This window comes from Trachypithecus francoisi, unplaced genomic scaffold (assembly GCF_009764315.1).
Source record: "Trachypithecus francoisi isolate TF-2019V2 unplaced genomic scaffold, Tfra_2.0 Lachesis_group12, whole genome shotgun sequence".
NCBI classification, from domain to species: domain Eukaryota; kingdom Metazoa; phylum Chordata; class Mammalia; order Primates; family Cercopithecidae; genus Trachypithecus; species Trachypithecus francoisi.
In genome coordinates this window covers 53,804,008-53,825,090 of record NW_022681457.1, presented here as the reverse complement: position 1 = coordinate 53,825,090, position 21,083 = coordinate 53,804,008, and the positions used below count along the sequence as shown (strand labels likewise).

Below are 21,083 nucleotides of genomic sequence, written 5' to 3'. Positions count from 1 at the left end.
GAAACTAGGAATTAAAAGCAAAAGTCAGATGGCAAATTCAAAAAGATGTGAATACAAAACACATTCTTCAACATATTCTTGCTCGGGGGTCAAAAAATTTCATTGTTCAAATTTGTCAATACAACCAACGGTTAAAAGCTACAGTATCAACACTGATAAAATAAAGTTGGATTATTTCCTTGAATGATACAAAAATATATTTTAAATAAAATACTTAGACAAAATGAACTAACAAATCTTTTAGAAAAAATACCAAAAAAAGCCGGGCGCGGTGGCTCACGCCTGTAATCCCAGCACTTTCGGAGGCCGAGGTGGGCAAATCACGAGGTCAGGAAATCGAGACCATCCTGGCTCACACGGTGAAACCCCGTCTCTACTAAAAATACAAAAAAATTAGCCGGGCGTGGGGGCAGGCGCCTGTAGTCCCAGTCGGGAGGCTGAGGCAGGAGAATGGCGTGAACCCGGGAGGCGGAGCTTGCAGTGAGCAGAGATTGCGACACCGCACTCCAGCCTGGGCGACAGAGCAAGACTCTGTCTCAAAAAAAAGAAAAGAAAAAATGCAGAAAAAAAAGACATGACACAGGTCTTGGCACCATTTTCTTAGATACACCATTAAATGTATGAACAACAAATAAAAGAACAGAAAAGTTTACACTATACTTCAAAATTTCTGAAAGAAAAAATTTCAAGAGTGACAACCTCCCTTAGAAAGTGCCTGAAAACATTTGCATATTACTTGTTAGAGGAGTTACTATTCAAAATATATAAATGACTCTTTAAACAGTAAAGTTGAATAAGTTGATTTAGAAATGGACAAAAAACTTTTCTCAAAAAAATACACAAATGGAAAAATGCACTTGAAATGACACACAAAATTACTAATTTGTAGAGAAATGAAAAAAAGAAACATGATAACATACAAAATTACCTCATACCCATTAGAGTGGCCACTATAATTTTTTTTAAATACACCAAATCTGTTGATGATGCAATAAAAATGAAATCCACGTTGACTGGTGGAAAATAATTTTGCAGCCATTATTTTAAAATGTTATAAATGTTCCTCATTTATAAATCTATATCCAAAATACGTAATACAGGCCAGGCACAGTGGCTCAAGCCTGTAATCATAGCACATTGGGAGATCGAGGTGGGCAGATCAAGTGAGGTCAGAAGTTCAAAATCAGCCTGGCTAACATGGTGAAACACTGTGTCTACTAAAAATGCAAAAACTAGATGGGCGATGTCACATGCACATAATCCCAGGAACTTGGGAGGCTGAGGTAGGAGAATCGCTTGAACTCAAAAGGCAGAGGTTGCAGTGAGCCGAGATCACATGACTACACTCCAGCCTGGGTGACAGCATGAGACTTGATCTCAAAAAAATAAAAATAAAAATAACAAATAACAAAAGAAACAAAATATGTAACACAGGACCTGGAAGACACATTTGAAAATCCATGTTTATTGTACCAGTATGCACAAAAGTCAAAAGGCTGAAGCAACCCAGATGTCTCTTGATTTATAAACATACCAAAAAATGTAACATATATATATGATGGAATATTATTCCACCTTAAAAAGAACAATCTTGTCACATTTTAAGATGAACATTGAAAATATGTCACCTGAATTAAACCAGTAACAAAATTATGGATACTGTATGATTCCTGTATGATTATATGAGGTATCTTTATTTTTATTTATTTATTTTTTTTGAGATGGAGTTTCACTCTTGTTGACCCGCCTGGAGTGCAACCGCACAATCTCGGCTCACCACAACCTCCACCTCCCAGGTTCAAGTGATTCTCCTGTCTCAGCCTCCCAAGGAGCTGGGATTATAGGCATGTGCCACTATGCCCAGCTAATTTTTTTATATTTTTGGTAGAGACAGGGTTTTTCCATGTTGGTCAGGCTGGTCTCAAACTCCTGATCTCAGGTGATCCGACTGCTTCGGCCTCCCAAAGTGCCGGGATTACAAGCATAAGCCACCGCGCCCAGCTATATGAGGTAGCATTAAGTAGACAAAAATCATAAAAACAGAAAGTTGAAGCTTTGTCTGTCAAGGGCTGGGGAGAGGGTAAAATGAGCAGCTGTTACTTAATGGAATTAAGTTTTAGTTTTATAAGATGTAAAGTTTCTAGAAGTCTTTTGCATAACAATGTGAATATACTTAACATGCCTGAAATGAACAATATTTTTTTGAGACAGGATCTTACTCTGCAGTGTAGTGGCACAAATTTGACTCCTTCTCAATCTCCCAAGTACCCGGGACCACGGCTGCATACCACCATGCTTGGCTATTACTAATTTTTTTATAGAGAGGGGTCTCCATATATTCTCCAGGCTGCTCTCAAACTTTTGGGCTCCAAAGATCCTTCTGCCTTGGCATCGCAATATCCTGGGATTACAGATGAGAGCCACAACCATGCCTGGCCCTGAAATGTACACTTCAATAGATTTAAGACAGTAAATTTTATGTTATGTGTTTTTAAAACAATTTTGTAAAGAAAAACTGAAACAAATACAGAATTATAAATCCTGTTGAAAATTACCTTCAAATCACAAAAGTGTTTTTCTCACAAAAGGAAGTATATATTCATCATTAAACACATGGAAAAAATAAAACCATCTCAATGACTGCTCACTTAAAACTACCATCAAAAATCAGATAAGAAAGAATATAAGAGAAGCCACAACTAAAATTGGCGTCATATTTATAGATAAAGACGCATACATATGTAATCTGATTGTAATAAACTGCATAATTTTATTTATTTATTTATTTATTTTGAGACAGAGTCTCGCACTGTTGCCTGGGCTGGAGTGCAATGGTGTGATCTCGGCTCACTGCAACCTCCGCCTCCTGAGTTCAAGTGATTCTCCTGCCTCAGCCTCCCAAGTAGCTGGGATTACGGGCACCCACCACCACACCCGGCTAATTTTTTTGTATTTTTAGTAGAGATAGGGTTTCACTATGTTGGCCAGGCTAGTCTCAAACTCCTGACCACATAATCCACCTGCCTCAGCCTCTCAAAGTGTTGGGATTACGGGCGTGAGCCACCGGGCCCAGCAATTTATCTCTTATTTAAACCTCAAATTGACTTAAATGTACAAACAGAATTGCAAATTTTCTAAAATTATAACATAAAAGTAAAACCAAGACACAATAAACTGATATTAAGAAACCTACACTAAGGCCGGGCACAGTGACTCACTCCTGTAATCCCAGCTCCTTGCAAAGCGGAGATATGAGAATTGCTTGAACCTGAAAGGATATTCAGTCTGTCCAAAAATAAAATGAGAATCACAACTACCCAAGCCCCTGTACCAAGCCAACTAAAGGTGGGCCCTAGTGCAGACCCAGCAGTCTTATGACCAAGCAACAACCCCTTTTCACTAAAAATTCACAGTGTATCTCATCACCCTAAGGGCCCAATAAAAGAAGACCTTTACCTTCTAAAATCAGTTTATGAAAACTTGAAGAGGTGTTTGCTCCATCAAATTTAGATACCAATACAAAACTACATTGTGCCCATTGTCGATGCTTCTATTTTTTTTTAATTGAGACGAAGTTTCCCTCTTGTTGCCCAGGCTGGAATGTAATGGTGTGATCTCAGCTCACTGCAACCTCTGCCTCCCGGATTCAAGTGATTCTCCTGTCTCAGCTTCCCAAGGAGCTGGGATTACAGGTGCATGTCACCACACCTGGCTAATTTTTGTATTTTTAGTACAGACGGGGTTTCATCATATTGGTCAGGCTTGTCTCGAACTCCTGACCTCAGGTGATCCACCTGCCCTGGCCTCTCAACGTGCCTGGATTACAGGTGTGAGCCAGGGAGCCCAGCCAATGCTTCTATTTTAATGTAGCACTGGAAGTATGTGGCAGAAGAATTAGTCAAAGAAATAAAAAACAAAAAACATTGAAATTTAAAAAAAAAAGTAAAAAGTTGCTGTTTGTAGATCATACAATCATATTTAAAAAACCATAAATGGTACATTAAACCCTATCTAATAAATACAGTCAGTAAATTAGCAAAATATAAAGTTAACATATTTCAAACACCTTTCTTTTTTTTTTTTTTTGAGAAGGAGTCTAGCTCTTTTGTCCAGCCTGAAGTGCAATGGTGTGATCTCAGCTCACTGCAACCTCTGCCTTCCAGGTTCAAGCGATTCTCCTGTCTCAGCCTCACGAGTTGCTGGGATTACAGGCATGCACCACCATGCCCGGTTAATTGTTTTGTTTTTAATAGAGACAGGGTTTGTGTTGGTCAGGCTGGTCTCAAACTCCCGACCTCAGGTGATCAGCGCGCTTCGGTCTCCCAAGGTGCTGGGATTACAGGTGTCATCTAGTACTTTGGGAGACCACGCCCGGCTATGGTTCAATACACTTAAACTGCACCCAGCTACAGTTTCATACACTTAAACTATCTGATAAAATAGAGAAAAAAATGTTATTTACTATAGGATTAAATAATACATTTCTGAGAAAAATTTAAGTAAGGATGTAAAAAACCTTTACAATTAAAAAAAATCAATGAAAAAAGCGAAGATCAAAATAAATTTTTAAAATTTTATGTCTTTGGATTGAAAGAACAAATATTAATAAAGTGCCATATTATCCAAAGTGATCTATAGATTCAATACACTTCCTATCAAAATTGCAGTAGTATTTTTTTCACAGTAATGGAAAATTCAATTGTAAAATTTACATGAAACTAAAAAAAAAAAAAAAATGCAACAGAAACTACTACTCTCACGCATTTCAGACCTGATGTAAAAAGAGGACTTAAAAAAAAGTTTTAGTTTCTCAATATTATGCAGATATTTGTGTGTCCCCAAAACAACGGAAAAGCAGCCACACTGTGAAGTCTCTTTCTTCTTCTTCTTCTTTTTTTTTTTTTTTTGGTGAGATGGAGTCTTGCTCTGTTGCCTAGGCTAGAGTGCAATGGCATGATCTCAGCTCGCTGCAACCTCCACCTCCCAGGTTCAAGTGATTCTCCTGACTCAGCCTCCCAAGTAGCTGGGATTACAAGCACCCACCACCACGCCCAGCTAATTTTTGTATTTTTAGTAGAGATGGAATATCACCATGTTGGTCAGGCTAAGCGCAAACTTCTGACCTCATCTGATCCACCTGCCTTTGCTTCCCAATGTTCTGGGAGTACAGGCATAAGCTACCACGCCTAGCCTGCGCAGTCTCTTACATGCCATGAAGAGGACTTTGGCTCTCACTGTGAACTTGAAGGAAGCTCACCAAAGGAGAAGTAGAATTCTTAGAGAATTTAAAAGCGTAAGACAGAAGATGCCCTTTTGTGATAGCAAAATTAAAATACAGCTGCCCAGGAACTATTTCCTTTGGAACACAGCATCCCGAATCACATTTTAAAGACTGGCTTTCTCTTTGACATTGGGACATCTTATCTGTGTCATCTGTTGTATTCATTTTCACTCACACCTACCTGGGGATTTGGCAATCATCTCATGTCTCTCCATAGGTTTTTTTCCTTGCTCCAGATAGGTAACCAGGTCTGGCTTAGAGACAACAATACCTGTTTTATTAAAAATAAATAACATGAATCTTGCTCATATACTCCAATTACAAGCTAGTAATGTGCTCAGCAGAGATGTCATAAAACATTCTAGTAAATTAATACCAAAATAATAATTTATAACAGAAATTTCTAAATATTTAGAAAATACTTTCAATTTATAGGTTTCTTAATTTCACTATCTGGTACTACTGAATGAAAAATTGGTGGTGACAATTAGATTTTTAGGTGGGGGCAACAATATTTTATGTCACTAAATGTCTGGAATTACCATTAATTTAGAGTGAAGAATACAGCTCAACTCAGGAATGTGGAAAGTTTGGATTAAGATTAAACATGTTGAAGAAATTATTTTCTAAATAAACAAATTAGGAAGACTTTCTGGAAAAAGGGGATCTGAAACTCTTTTATGCAAAGAATAAACTACTAAAAAACATTCTACAAAAAAGAGAAATAAAACCTTTCGGGTATATTATGAATTATGTATTAAAGTTATCCTCACCAAGGAAGACCAGGTTTCTGTAGTTCTCTAACATCACATCCCTATATAAATTCCGCTGTGCAGTGTCCAGGCAATGCCACTCCTCCAGAGAGAATTCTATAGCCACATCTCTAAATTGCAATGGTCCCTGAAAAACACACACACACACATATTTACTAAATAGCCATGAGTGGAATTTTTAATTTGACTGAAGATGAAATTAGAGAGTAAAGAGAACTAGTTCTGACTCATAGGACTGCCTAAAATTATCCAATAAAATATTTTTAAACACAAAAATATTCTCTAATGTATTCTCTAACTCTGAGAAAAAAGAGCAGCACAAGATCCACAACATCAGTTCATATATGATATTTTTCTAGATAATAGAGTATAAAATTAGGGCCATGAATATGTACATTTTTGAGTGCTATATTTGCATCATATGGAAAGAGTTGTGAATATTTTTCAGATGCAAAAGACATCTTGAGTTAGAAGGTACCTTTCAAATTTTAATATACACAATAAGCTGAAAACTTTGTTGTGCAGGGTTTTTTTTTTTAATTCCAGAAGATCTGGCATAAAGTCTGACTTTTTGAATTTCTAAAGAGCTCATCTCTAATGCAAATGTTTTTGGCCCAAGAACGGTATTTTGTCAAACATCCAGTAAATGGAAGAACCTGTGTTTTTCCCAGTTTTTCTGGCCTGTAAACAAAGATAAGAACCTTCATTTTCCAAAGAAAAGTATGTAGCAAAAAAGAGAAAAAAGGACAGCTGCCAGATTAAATGTGATGCTTTATGCACATCAGCTGCATAAAAATACTTAATAATGAAGAGAAAAATAATTAACTCTATTGTAAAAAAATCTATCAGAGAACCATGTCACCAAGTGAATCATTAACCATTAATTGCACTAGGACAAATTTTTATGATGTGCTAATGCACACAGAAGAACACAGCATCATGGCTGAAATATTCCTCCCAAAGAAAGTAAATAAAATTCTGAATTTAACCATAAAGAAACATGTTTTACACTAACTTCAAAATACAGATAACTCCTATGTTCTATAATTTTTAGTAGGAATTTTAAGTAGGCTTCATTTAGCACCCTAGAGAGCAGGTATCTTAATTTTTTTTTCCAGAACTTTCTGGTTAATAACTGCCATCCCATTTAAATAAGCTTTTCCTTAATCTTGTTCGGCATAGAGCTAATGGAACACATAAATGGGGCCTCAACATTATGTTTTCCATCTTTACTAAGGACCACAGTTTCCCCCAATAGAAATCTTGAGTATCCACAACTTTCCATGTTCAACAGCCACAAAGGGAGCACTTTTAATATTGCATATCATAAATTATTGCTGAGAATCCTGCATGGCATATAAGAAGCTATGATGTAGCGACTGTAGAGGAGGCTCTAAGGTATAGAAAAGAAATATTTTACAGAGACCGTTGACTATCATAAGAATTTTAAGAAGTATTTAAACCAAACTTATTAGAAAAAAAAAGCAAAAGTAGAGAAATAAATGTTTGTGAATACTAAATGCATAGCATTCGAGGAGGCAGAGTGAATACAGGTCTTGATCTGAGACAGAAAAGCCACTTTTTTTCTTTCTCCTGCTTCTCTGGAATTCCTTCTCAGATGAGATTCTCTGGACAAATTATACCTGTATCTTGAGAATATGTCCTTAAAAGTGTCAGCACCACCTGTTTACCTGGTAGCATGACATCAAATGGGAGAAAAAAAAAAAAAAAAAAGACAGAAAAAGTCCACACATTTCTGTCCTTTAAAACAGAAGAGATTCAGGAACAATAAGCTGCTTCATGAAGATAAAAATATAAGTTTCTCCTTTCCTGTCCGCAGGTGCCCTCCCTGCCAGAGACATCAGCAATTTCTGCTACAGTAATGGAAACATGCACCACAATCACCTCTCCCTACTAAACCCAAACAGAACAGGCCCTGTGACCACCCTTTAGTGCAAAGGTGGAACTTAACTCTCATGAATGAGAGCATTGCCTCTAAAGTTTTAATGAGCTTATAAATCACTTGGTAATTTTGACCCCACTTTATGTAATGTGATTCTGCAAGTTTGAAAAGGGTCCATGAATGGGTGTTTTAAACAAGTTTCCTGTCAATGCTGATGTTGCTCCCCCTTGGCTCATTATTAGCATTAGTTAGAGAAGCAGGCACAGCACAGGGTCCCTTACACTCAGCACTCTTGTCACAACCAAATACTTCTGGTACAAATAAAGACAACCCATCTCCATCCTAAAGTTTTATATTCTTTGCTGGCTCTTTAAAGTTTACAGAAGAAACAGAAAGCAGTAATGTCTGAATAAATCTGTATTTAAAAAAGAACATGTACACATGTACTAATGCAATGTTTATTAAGCAGGTACTATGTGCTCGAGGGTATGATACAGAGCACTGTCCTGGGCATAATAAATTATGTGATTTAATTCTCATAACACCCTGGGAGCTGGGTTTAATAATTTCCAGGGTTTAGATAAAGCACCCAGCATTTTTATTTCTTCTTCTGTTTCTCTGTCATCAACTTTTAAAAAAAATTATATGGAATAAAAGCTAAATATAGACAGATTTCAAGCTATAGAAAGAAAGAGTTTAATGTAGTGTAGAGAAAATTTTATTCTGTTTATATTTACTTCTTTTTTTGTCACTTGTGGAGCAACTACTGGATCTTCAGAAATACAAAACAAGTTGCTAAATAGAATGTCTCTGCGAGCGCTGGATTCATAGAAAATTTAAAAATTAACACCCTCTAATACATACTTTGTTTTTCTGATTTATCTGCTTTTGAGTTTCAGTAAATTCTAAGCACCAGCTCTAGAAAGGCAGCAGGATTCAACAGCCAAAACTCTGATCTCTTCTAATCATTTCTGCGAGGCAAGACTCCAGGGTAGATTTAGACCTAAATAAGGCCTCTAAAAAGGGTGATCTTAACAGGTCTGGGATCGGGTGAGAACCCTATGTGGAATTCGGTTCTCTATGCCACTAGGGTATTTCCAGTTTTGTTTTTTCTAACCTTATCTAAAAGAAACTTAAATCCCAGAGTTTCTGTAATTTTTATTTTTTCTAGCCACCAGCCTGTCAATTTTATACTATATACTACTATGCAATTTAAACAAATTCCCAAAGTTTTCTAGGGTAATTTTTATTTTCTTTTTTTGGAGACAGAGTCTTGCTCTGTCGTCCAGGCTGGAGTGCCCTGGTATGATCTCGGCTCACTGCAACCTCCACCTCCCGGGTTCAAGCTGTTCTTTTGACTCATCCTCCCAAGTAGCTGAAACTACAGGCGCATGCCACCATGCCTAGCTAATTTTTGTATTTTTAGTAGAGACAGGGTTTCACTGTAATGGCCAGGATGATTTGGAATGCCTGACCTTGTGATCCACCCGCTTCAGCCTCCCAAAGTGCTAAAATTACAGGTGTGAGGCACTGCATCAGGCCTTTCTAGGGTAATTTGATTAGAAAAGAAATATGTGGCTGGGCACAGTGGCTCACACCTGTAATCCCAGCACTTTGGGAGACAAAGGCAGGCAGACTACCTCAGGTCAGGAGTTAAAGACCAGCTTGGCCATCATGTTGAAACCGTCTCTACTAAAAATACAAAAAATTAGCCGGGTGTGGTGGTGGGAGCCTATTAATCCCAGACACTCTGGAGGCTGAGGCAGGAATATCGCTTGAACCTGGGAGGCAGAAGTTTCAGTTATCTGAGCTCACACCATTCCACTCCATCCTGGGCAACACAGAGAGACTCCATCTCAAAAAACAAAAATTAATTATAATAACAATTCTTCTCTTCGTGAATATCCCTACAGGTGTAGACATCAGAAGTCACAGCAATATAAAGTGGCCTAAATGAAGCCCAAGATTTTGGACACATCTATTTATTGTACCAACCATATGATGCATAATTCAATTATTTATCCAGTGGCTAGGTTACGCTAAAAGTTTCTGGATTGTAGGAACCATGACTGCTTCATTTTTTTTTTAAATGGTTATATGAAATGTAAGGAAGTACTTTATCTATTTAGGTCTCCAGATCTCATCCTTGTTTATCATTCAAGCACCGGAAACTGGAGAAACTCTCATCTGGGTACCAACCAAAGACACCTCTTATATGAGGGGAGGAACAAACACAAGATGACTCATTTATCTTACACTGAGACAGAAGCGCAATTAACCACACTTCTCAGCCTGACACAATTCTGCTCTGGACATCCTCGAATACCCCAAAGACACCTAGATCATTGTGAGAGAATTCCCAGTGACCCTGGATTGATGGCCCAATGATAAACCAGGCTGGAGAGACTCAGGCTGACTCTAAATAAAAAATAGAACTGCACTGGTGGAGCTCAGAACCTGGATCACCCATTCTGATTTGCTAGCTCTTGGGTAAGAGAAAGAACAAAAATACTCTGCTCCAGTCTCACATTTTACAGGTAAATGTAGCTGTGGTCATGGCTCTGGATACTTTGTGGCCTTGATCTCTCACTCCTAAGATGCTTATTTACACTTACAGATTCTGCCATCATTTCCTCCTGGAGCCTCTCACATAACTGTAGCAGGTCAATGAACAAGATGTGAAAAATCTCAGAGCCACACTCCCAAATGGGGGCTGTAAGATGTCTATGTTGACATCTCACAATGCAGAAAATGTCTTTTGCTTGTTTTCTGTACATTCTCAATCAAAAGTCCGGCCCTTTTTTGTAAATCCCAGGCAGAGGCCAGACTTTATCTGCAGATTCTACATAGGATCCACCTGGCTCTGCATCTTCTGGTATTACAGCAAGTGGAGTACAATAGGAGAGATCCCCTCATAGAGGCTGCTCTAGCCTTTCTAAATGATAAGTCTCCATGAAAGAAAAAAAAGCTGATACAACATGAATATAAGTAGACAGTTTATTTGGATCAAGCTTAAGGATTGTAACCTGGGAGCAAAGATTCAAGTTGCCTGGAATCTACACTTTGATTAGCAGCAGTTACAAGAGGATTGGTAAAGACAGGAAAACAGTGGGATGATACAAAGTTGTCAGAAATTTTTATTTACAGAAATAACATTGATTATATATATTTACATATATATCATTATGGTTTAGGCTGTGGGGTATAGTGTCCAATGTGGCACTGTTAGCTTAATTTATAGCTACTTGTGACAATAGTGAACAGTTTCAAGAGATGAATACATAGTTCAAAGGGGGAGAAAGACATAACCGTACTTTTTTAACATCTGAGTTTGATAACCAAAAGAACTTGCATTTGTCAGATAAAAGTTTTTTTTTCCCAAATCTCAAAAACTTGGATTCAAAATGTGGAGCTGCAGATGTAGGACCTGAATGGCTGCAGTAGCAGCAGGTGTTACCTGCATATCTGTAAGCATTTTAGCAAGAAGAGAAAGGGGAAAGTGGAGATTCTCATGTCTACACGTCTACTCAATGCATACATGTTACTGTGATTTGGTCTGTGAGCTCCATGGTCTCTGAATCAGTTTCAGGTCTGAAGATTCAAGAGTCATTCTGAGAGAGAGAAAACAATTGATCACAGCCCAGTGAAGTTCATAGAAATGTAGTCTAGCCTCTCTTGAAGAGACTGTAGAGGACTATAGATGCCAAATAGGAAGAGACACAATTTTTTCTGCATATTTGGGGGACAGCATGCACTCTGCTGCACAACTGTGAGTTGACTGGAAGCCTGAGAGGGAAAGTCCCCTCTAGAGTAAATTCTGGTTGGCACTGTATGTGTTTGTATCATGTCTGGTAATTCTAGACAGTGTTTGGAAACAATAATTAAAAGAAAAATTTTATCTAGCCCCAGAAAATCTTCACAATAAGACAAAAGAAAGAAAACGTTTTTATTACACAATTAAATGTGAATGTGACATGCATCATTGTCAATCTGCTTAAGAGGCTGCAAAGACAGAAAGATGATCACCACAATTAGTCCACAAGTAGAAGAATTTCCAGCACCATGTCATACATGGTGCTAGAAATTCACCTGGAGATTGAAGAGGTCATCTGTATATGCTAATTGCTTATATTCAATGACAAATAAACTTTTCTCATCTTCATAAGAGGATGTAGTTTAGCAGCTTGAAGCCAGGTGCCTGCTGAAGGCAGGATTTCACTCTGCTAGCATTCTATCTTTTTGGCTATTTACATTTTAGAGTAGTGGCTCAGTGCTCCCTGGCACTGGGCTACGACACTCCTGCTTGCATTCTCCTGGTTGCTAGTGTCATCTCTTGACCTCTACCATCTGCCACTGAGACACAGATCAGAGCACAGTTCACATTTTATGTGAACCCCATTTTCCACAGCAGCACTCTAGTGTCACATCACAGAGTGAGGCCTGAGCTGCAGGAGGAGAGGCTGCAGGCCACGTGGGTAGAATTGCACCTTCACAATCATGAGAATGTGAGCAGTGTTTCAGCCACAGTTTCTACTTGTAATGGTGACATGAAGAAAATACTGCTGAATTTCCAGGATGAGTCCAGATAGAAATAGCTCCAAAAGTTCTCACGGTGACAACCCACCTCATTCAGACACCATGGGATGCTAACAGGGCTTCTGAAACAGACACTGAAAGTATTGGAGAGAAAAACAGATATCCATCTGAGCAAGATTATTTTGACAGAAAAATGTTAAAAAATCTTTAAAAAAAAAAAGCTCAGGTTGGCCGGGCGCAGTGGCTCAAGCCTGTAATCCCAGCACTTTGGGAGGCCGAGACGGGCGGATCACGAGGTCAGAAGATCGAGACCATCCTGGCTAACACGATGAAACCCCGTCTCTACTAAAAAATACAAAAAGCTAGCCGGGCGAGGTGGCGGGCGCCTGTAGTCCCAGCTACTCGGGAGGCTGAGGCAGGAGAATGGCTCAGGTTAAGATTGATCAAATGGGCCAGAAAATGTTCCCCTAAAAGCAATTTCTCTATAAACACTCAAAGTGCACAGGTACTCTCAGCATGAGAAACATGAGCATTATGAAGAAAGGGGGCAGAGTTTCAGAAGAATTTTATAAAGTTTTTTTCCATCTCTGCTGCTCTCTCATCTCCTAGCCATTGAATGGGGGTTCTATATTGAAATACATCTGACAACTTCCAATAACACTTAAAGATGAAGAAATAGAATCTGACTGTGTTCATATAGTGGAATATATTACAACTTGCAACATAGCTAACTGAAGAGCTATCATGGTTCTTGGTGGCCACATCACCTGTCTTTATTTTTCCTGTAATAGCAGCATTCCAATTTAGTGAAATAAAAGATTACAAAATTGTGTTTACTCATAATTATTCCTATTGAGTAAAGTAATAAACATATCAGACTAATATCTACTCTAACAATTTTATAGTAAATTTTCTTTGGATATTAGATATAAATATCTAAGTATGAATAATTTTAATGAACTAGACATAATATATGTAGCTTTTGTTTGTTTGTTTGTTTGAGACACAGTCTCATTCTGTTACCCAGGCTGGAGTGAAATGGTGCAATCTCAGCTCACTGCAACCTCCGCCTCCCAGGAACAAGTGATTCTCCTGCCTCCGCCTGCCGAGTAGCTGGGATTACAGGTGCGTGCCACCATACCCAGCTAATTTTTTATTTTTAGTAGAGATGGGGTTACACGATGTTGGCCAGGCTGGTGTCGAGCTCCTGACCTCAGGTAATTAACCTGCCTCAGCTTCTCATCTCAAAGTGCTAGAATTACAGGCGTGAGCCATTGCACCTGGCAATGTATGTAGCATTTTTAAAAACTGCAACTATACTTCAGTTAAAACACTTTATATTTCAAAAGTATAAATAACAATATTAAAATAACCATTTAAGTGAATCATTCAAAGTAAGCATTGTGGCTTTATATTCACACCATCGTAGAAAATACTGTTTTTGGCTCACGCCGGTAATACCAGCACTTTGGGAGGCTGAAGTGGGTGGATCACCTGAGGTCAGGAGTTGGAGACCAGTCTGACCAACATGGCGAAATCCTGCCTCTACTAAAAATACAAAAAAGTAGCTGGGCATGGTGGTGCACGCCTGTAACCCCAGCCACTCGGGAGGCTGAGGCAGGAGAATTACTTGAACCCAGAAGGCAGTGATTGCAGTGAGCCGAGATTATACCACTGCACTCCAGCCTGGGCAACAGAGTAAGACGCTGTTTAAAAAAGAAAAAAAAAAAGAAGGCCAGGCATGGTGGCTCATGTCTGTAATCCCATCACTTTGGGAGGCTGAGGTAGGCAGATCACCTGAGGTCAGGAGTCTGCGACCAGCCTGACCAACATGGAGAAACTGCATCTCTATTAAAAATACAAAATGAGCTGGGCCTGGTGGTGCATCCCTGTAATCCCAGCTACTCGGGAGGCTGAGACAGGAAAATTGCTTGGACCTGGGAGGCACTTTGCCTGAGCCAAGATCACACCATTGCATTCCATCCTGGACAACTCTGCCTCAAAAAAAAAAAAAAAAAAAAAGTTTAATGTATATGAATGCAGGTTGCCTACAAACCCTATACATAACTATGCTAATTGTTCTGAAGTAATAAATAGAAAGCAAGGTACAACTACAGACTCCACTGTTTAGTTTATGCACTGAACTGTTCTTGCTTGTGCAGTATAAGTACTTCAGCCTGCAAATATCAGATGATTACCTTGGATAATCAGGTTTCTGTCAAAGAAACTTAGTATCTTTTAGTCTTTATCATTCTGTATTGCTAAATTTAATTCTATCTTTGTGCTAAGCTTCTGTGTGCTCTTAAAATGGACTTTTATCTAAACAAATCTGTGTATAATTTAAAGGACTAAAAATGAAAAAAATAAACTTTTCAGAAGCAAAAACAAAGCAATAATTCTGAAGTACTACATAATCTGGACCTGAAAAAGTGACTAAAGGTTTATTTAAATGTTAATACGATTTACATATATTTCAAAAAAGCAGAGAAAAATCTATATATAACCTAAATTCCTTAAGAAAATGAAGAATATCAAAATATTTTTGAAACTTTTTATTATTTATTATACTTTAATTTCTGGGGTACATGTGCATAATGTACAGATTTATTACATGGGTATACATGTGCCATGGAGGTTTGCTGCACCCATCAACCCATCATTTACACTAGGTATTTCTCCTAATGCTGTCCCTCCCCTAGCCCCCCAACCCCCTTTTTGGAACTTTTTAAAGAGTTTTTGAACTGTTGGACATCAGAATTTTGCACACTGTGTGCACTTGAAAAAATGTTTATGGGGGAAAAAGCAGAAGAGAGACAGATGTTATAAAAAAATCCATGAGTGCACAAGACCAGTGCAACAGACTAGAGAGCCCAGAAATAATGCCACCCTCCTACCATCATCAGATTTTTGGCAAAGCTGATAAGAAAAATGTGGGAAGGTTTCTCCATTTAATAAATGGTGCTGAATAACTCGCTAGCACTATGTAGAAGACTGAAACTGGACCCCTTCATTACACCATATACAAAAATCAACTCAAGATAAATTAAAGACTTAAATGAAAAACTTGAAATTGTAAGAAACCTTGCAAGACAACCTAGGAAATACCATTCTAGACATAGAAACTGGCAAAAACTTCATAAGCTACCAAAAGCAATTGCAACAAAAGCAAAAATTGACAAATGGGACCTATTTAAACTAAAGAGCTTCTTCACAGCAAAGGAAACTATCAACAGAGTAAACAGACAACCTACAGAATAAAAAAAATATATTTGCAAACTTTGCCTCTGACAAAGATCTAATATCCAGAATTTATTAAGAACTTACACAAGTTTACAAGAAAAAAAAATCTCATTAAAAAGTAGGCCAAAAAAACATGAACAGATGCTTTGCAAAAGAACATATATATGTGGCTAGCAAGCATATGGGAAAAAAATGCTCATCACTAATGATTAGAGAAATTAAAAGAGAAACCACAATGAGATACCACCTCACACCAGTCAGAATGGCTATTTTTAAAAAGTCAAAAAATAACAGATGCTGGCAAGGTTGCAGAGAAAAGGGAATGCTTATACTCTACCTATATAATTGGGTATATACCCAAAGAAATATAAATTATTGTATTATAAAGATACATTCATATGTATGTTCATTGCAGCACTATTCACAATAGCAAAGACATGGACAGGCCCTATCAATGGGAGACTGGAAAAAGAAAATATGCTATGGTCAGATGCGGTGGCTCATGCCTGTAATCCGAGCACTTTGGGAGGATGAGGCAGGTGGCTTGCCTGATCTTAGAAGTTTAAGACCAACCTGGGCAACATGGCAAAATCCTGTCTCCACAGAAAATACAAAGAGAAAAATCGGCCAGGCATGGTAACACAGGCGTGTAGATCCAGCTACTTGAAAGGATGAGGTAGGAAAGAATTGCTTGAACCTGGGAAATTGAGGCTAAATAAGGCCATATCACACCACAGCACTCTAGCCTGGGCAATAAGTGACACCCTGTCTCCAAAATTAAAATAAAATAAAACAAAATAAAAGATGTAGTAAAAACAAAATATGGTACATAAACATCATGGAATAGTCTGTGGCCATTTAAAAACAATGATCATGTCCTTTGTAATAACATCAATAAAGCTGCAGACCATTATTTCAGAAAACTAATGCAGAAACAGAAAACCAAATGCATATTATTTACAAGTAAGAGCTAAATAATACGAATACACAAACACAAAAAGGGGAACAACAGACACTGAGGCCTAGTTGAGGGTGGACAGTGGAAGGACTAAGAGGATCAGAGAACATACCTCTTTGATGCTATGCTTAGTATCTCAGTGACAAAATAATCTGCACACCAAACCCCCATGACATAATTTTTGCTGTATAACAAACCCACATGTGTAGCCTGAACCAAAAATAAAAGCTAAAAGAAAAAGAAAAACCTCTGGGTGGGAGAGAGTGCAATGTAGGTGAAAGACTGATCTTTGCTACAGATAGTGACCCAGGTGGGGCTGTACTCTGATTTATTTCTGTGTGCATGCAGGCAGATGAGATTATGAACAAGTGATCCAAATCCTAGGTTGGTGGAGAAAAAAAGTTTGCTGCTGCAGATTCAGTGTCTGGGGGTGGGGAAATGCCAGAATTATAGACACTGTGGGCTCTTGGCAAGAAACACTAGGATCAAAAATGCCGTGGTGAAGTTCCTGAGGGTTGTGCCTATGCCTGGGAAGAGTGTGGACATGCCAATGTCTAGTGTGTGTGTTTGTGAGTTGGTGGGAATCCTGTGGTGGCAGCTGCGGGAGAAGGGAGTCTGTCATCAGAGCTCCTTTCCTCTAAGTTTGCAGTCTTCTGTCACCCTGGGAGAAGAACTAGAATCACAGGACAATGGGCAGTGTGACAGCCTGTGTACAGAGGCTCCCACTCCCAGACACCCAGAGTTTTATTCCAGGCCAGGCCTTGGCGATACGTTTTTCCTGGCACCAAATCCGTAGTGTGCTGCACATCAAACAATTCTCCAACAACAACTCTTGTCTAACATTTGAATTCTGACACCACCCAGAGTCAGCACAGACCCTGATTCAGGGCTAGGTCCCACAACATTGTCCTCACTGCAGATGCCAGTCACAAACCCCATGGGTCCATTTATGCTTCTGAGCTACTGTTTAAAAACCGGGAACTCCCATAACCTCCCTGAAGTTCAATAATTTGGTAGAGCTACTCACAGAACTCAGCAAAACACTGCAGTTATGTTTACTGGTTTCATATATAAGATGCAGACCAGGAAAAGCCAAAAGGAAGAAATGCATAGAACAAAGAAAAGAGATGGGGAAAGATGAAACACATAGATAATCCTGAAAAATATTTATGATTAATAAAATTCTCCAAGTTTTGTGTACTCCAGGAACAGTTTATGGAAAGAGACACCCTTCCCATTATGACTTAGATGGTACTCTCTTTTCTTACCTATCACACAGCCAGACACACATTCTGCACATTTTCTCCTTTTTCCCATTAAAAAAAAAAAAATCAGCTGAATTTGTCTTCAGTGGTTAAAATAAAATCTTTTTCTTTTTCTTTTTCTTTTTAGCCAGGGTCTCACTCTGTTGCCCAGGCTGGAGTGCAGTGGTACTATCTCGGCTTACTGCAACCTCCGCCTCCCGGGTTCAAGCAATTCTCCTGCCTCAGTCTCCCAAGTAGCTGGGATTACAGGTGCCCACCACCACGCCAGGCTAATTTTTGTTATTTAGGGGTTTTTTTTGAGACGGAGTTTTGCTCTTGTTGCCGAGGTTGAAGTGCAATGGCACGAACTTGGCTCACTGCAACTTCTGCCTCCCAGGTTCAAACGATTCTCCTGCCTCACCCTCCCGTAGCTGGGATTACAGGCATGCACTACCACGCCTCGCTAATTTTTTGGATTTTAAGTAGAGACGGGGTTTCTCCATATTGGTGAGGCTGGTCTTGAACTCCCAACCTCAGGTGACTCGCCCACCTCATCCTCCCAATACTTTTTGTATTTTCAGTACAGACTTTCACCATGTTGGCCAAGCTGGTCTCGAACTCCTGACCTTGGGTGATCTGCCTGCTTTGGCCTCTCAAAATGTTGGGATTACAGGCGTGAGCCACCGCACCCAGCTTAAAATGAAATCTTTTTTTCTTTTTTGTTTTTTTGAGACGGAGTCTTGTTCTGTCGCCCAGGATGGAGTGCAGTGGCCGGATCTCAGCTCACTGGAAGCTCCGCCTCCTGGGTTTACGCCATTCTCCTGCCTCAGTCTCCCGAGTAGCTGGGACTACAGGCGCCCGCCACCTCGCCCAGCTAGTTTTTTTGTATTTTTTAGTAGAGACGGGGTTTCACCATGTTAACCAGGATGGTGTTGATCTCCTGACCTCGTGATCCGCCCATCTCGGCCTCCCAAAGTGCTGGGATTACAGGCTTGAGCCACCGCCCGGGCCAAAATGAAATATTTCTTTCTTTTTTTTTTTTTTGAGATGGAGTCTTTGGAGTCTTGCTCTGTGGCCGGGCTGGAGTGCAGTGGCCGGATCTCAGCTCACTGCAAGCTCCGCCTCCCAGGTTTACGCCATTCTCCTGCCTCAGGCTCGCGTGTAGCTGGGACTACAGACGCCCGCCACCACGCCCAGCTAGTTTTTTGTATTTTTTAGTAGAGACGGGGTTTCACCATGTTAGCCAGGATGGCCTCGATCTCCTGACCTCGTGATCCGCCCGTCTCGGCCTCCCAAAGTGCTGGGATTACAGGCTTGAGCCACCGCACCCGGCCGAAATATTTCTTAATCAAACTTTACTTAAGTTTATCTCCCTCCCTCAGGCTCCTGACCCTCAGATCTGAGTCAACATACAACAGCATTTTATGTCCCTCCTAAGAACATGCTGATTTCAGGGTAAGGCCTTCTCTTTTCTATAACTTGACTTTTTCACCCTCTCATTCCCCTCCCACCTCCTTTCTAATCTTGTTTGCTCCTCCCTAGGAAAGAAAGCCCTTTTCTGCCCAAATTTTTCAAGCCATAAAGATCTTATAATTAGGCCAGTCGCACTCTAATTATAACCTAGGAGTCACTAGGTCTAAGCTTTAATTTCCATGTCAGAGTTATTCACTTGGAAAAATGGCTTGCAAAAATTGAGTGTTTGGAAAAACCCAGTGAAATTACTCATTTACAGTGTTTACATAAAGGAAGGAAATTTTAAGGTGCTAACTTTTTTTTTTTTTTTTTGAGATGGAGTCTTGCTCTGTCTCCCAGGCTACAGTGCTATGGCATGATCTCAGCTCACTGCAACCTCCACCTCCCCAGTTCAAGTGATTCTCCTGCCTCAGCCTTCCATGTAGCTAGGACTACTGGCATGTGCCACCAAACTGGGCTAATTTTTGTATTTTTAGTAGAGATGGGGTTTCACCTTGTTGGGCAGGCTGGTCTCAAACTCCTGACCTCAAGTGATCCAGCCGCTTCAGCTCCCCAAAGTGCTGGGATTATAGGCGTGAGCCATTGCACCTAAGGTGCTTGTATTTTATACTTTCATAAGAAAAGCAAATATATCTACTTCTTTATTTCTATTAAAAAATAATGTAATTAAACATTAATCATATGGGAACACTTGTAGAAGGTACCACATTTCAGCCGGGTGTGGTGGCTTATGCCTGTAATCCCAGCACTTTGGGAGGCTGACTCGGGCGGATCACCTGAGGTCAGGAGCTCGAGACCAGTCTGGCCAACATGGTGAAACCCCGTCTCTACTAAAAATACAAAAAGTAGCCAGGTATGGGGTCATGCACCTGTAATACCAGCTATTTGGGAGGCAGAGGCAGGACAATGGCTTGAACCCAGGAGGCAGAGGTTGCAGTGAGCCGAGATTGCACCATTGCCCTCCATGGTGGGTGACAGAGCAAGACTCCAACCAAAAAAAAAAAGGAGGTACCACATTTCATCACATATAATTTAGCATTAAACTCAGAAATCAAGACAACAGGATATAGAACCGAGATATTCACTGTCACAAATTTACCCTGCAAAAGGAGAAACTGATATTTTGATCAATCTATGTAACTCATCAATTATCTACCACATTTTCCTGTGGAAACCTATTTCTTATCTATAGTCAAAATGGAAGAGAGATTTTCCCTATTTCTTTCCTTGGTAGCTAGCATTCTTAAAGCTAAGGCTTGGAATTCTGTTTGAAGCCACTTAGCCATAAAAAACACACCTGAGAAAATTCCTAAACTCACTCTGAGAAATAAAAAGGTAAATGAGAATTATTAACAAATGGAATATGTGATTAGATACTTATTTTTTGAAACTCATCTGTTTTATGTTCTTTATAAATATTTTCTTACTTTTCAAGCCCTAATAATAAAATGCAAATTATACTTAAAAACTGATGTCAGCTGGGTGCAGTGGCTCACACCTGTAATCCCAGCATTTTGGGAGGCCAAGGCCAGCAGATCACTTAAGACCAGAAGTTGGAGACCAGCCTAGTCCATCTCTACTAACAATACAAAAACTAGCTAGGTGCAGTGGTGCGCATCTGTAGTCCTAGCTACTCGGGAGGCTGAGGCATGAGATAAACCCAGGAGGTGGAGGC

General features: G+C 39.4%; 1 pseudogene across 1 annotated transcript in view; it reads right to left on the bottom strand.

Moving 5' to 3' along the window:
* LOC117093725 overlaps positions 1-21,083 on the bottom strand; it is a 433,995-nt pseudogene that overhangs the window by 12,871 nt on the left and 400,041 nt on the right. The window contains exons 2-3 of the transcript XR_004441215.1: positions 6,055-6,181; positions 5,463-5,552 (exon numbers count right to left, since the gene is read on the bottom strand). The product of XR_004441215.1 is annotated as a zinc finger protein 253-like (transcript). The remainder of the gene's footprint in view (positions 1-5,462; positions 5,553-6,054; positions 6,182-21,083) is intronic.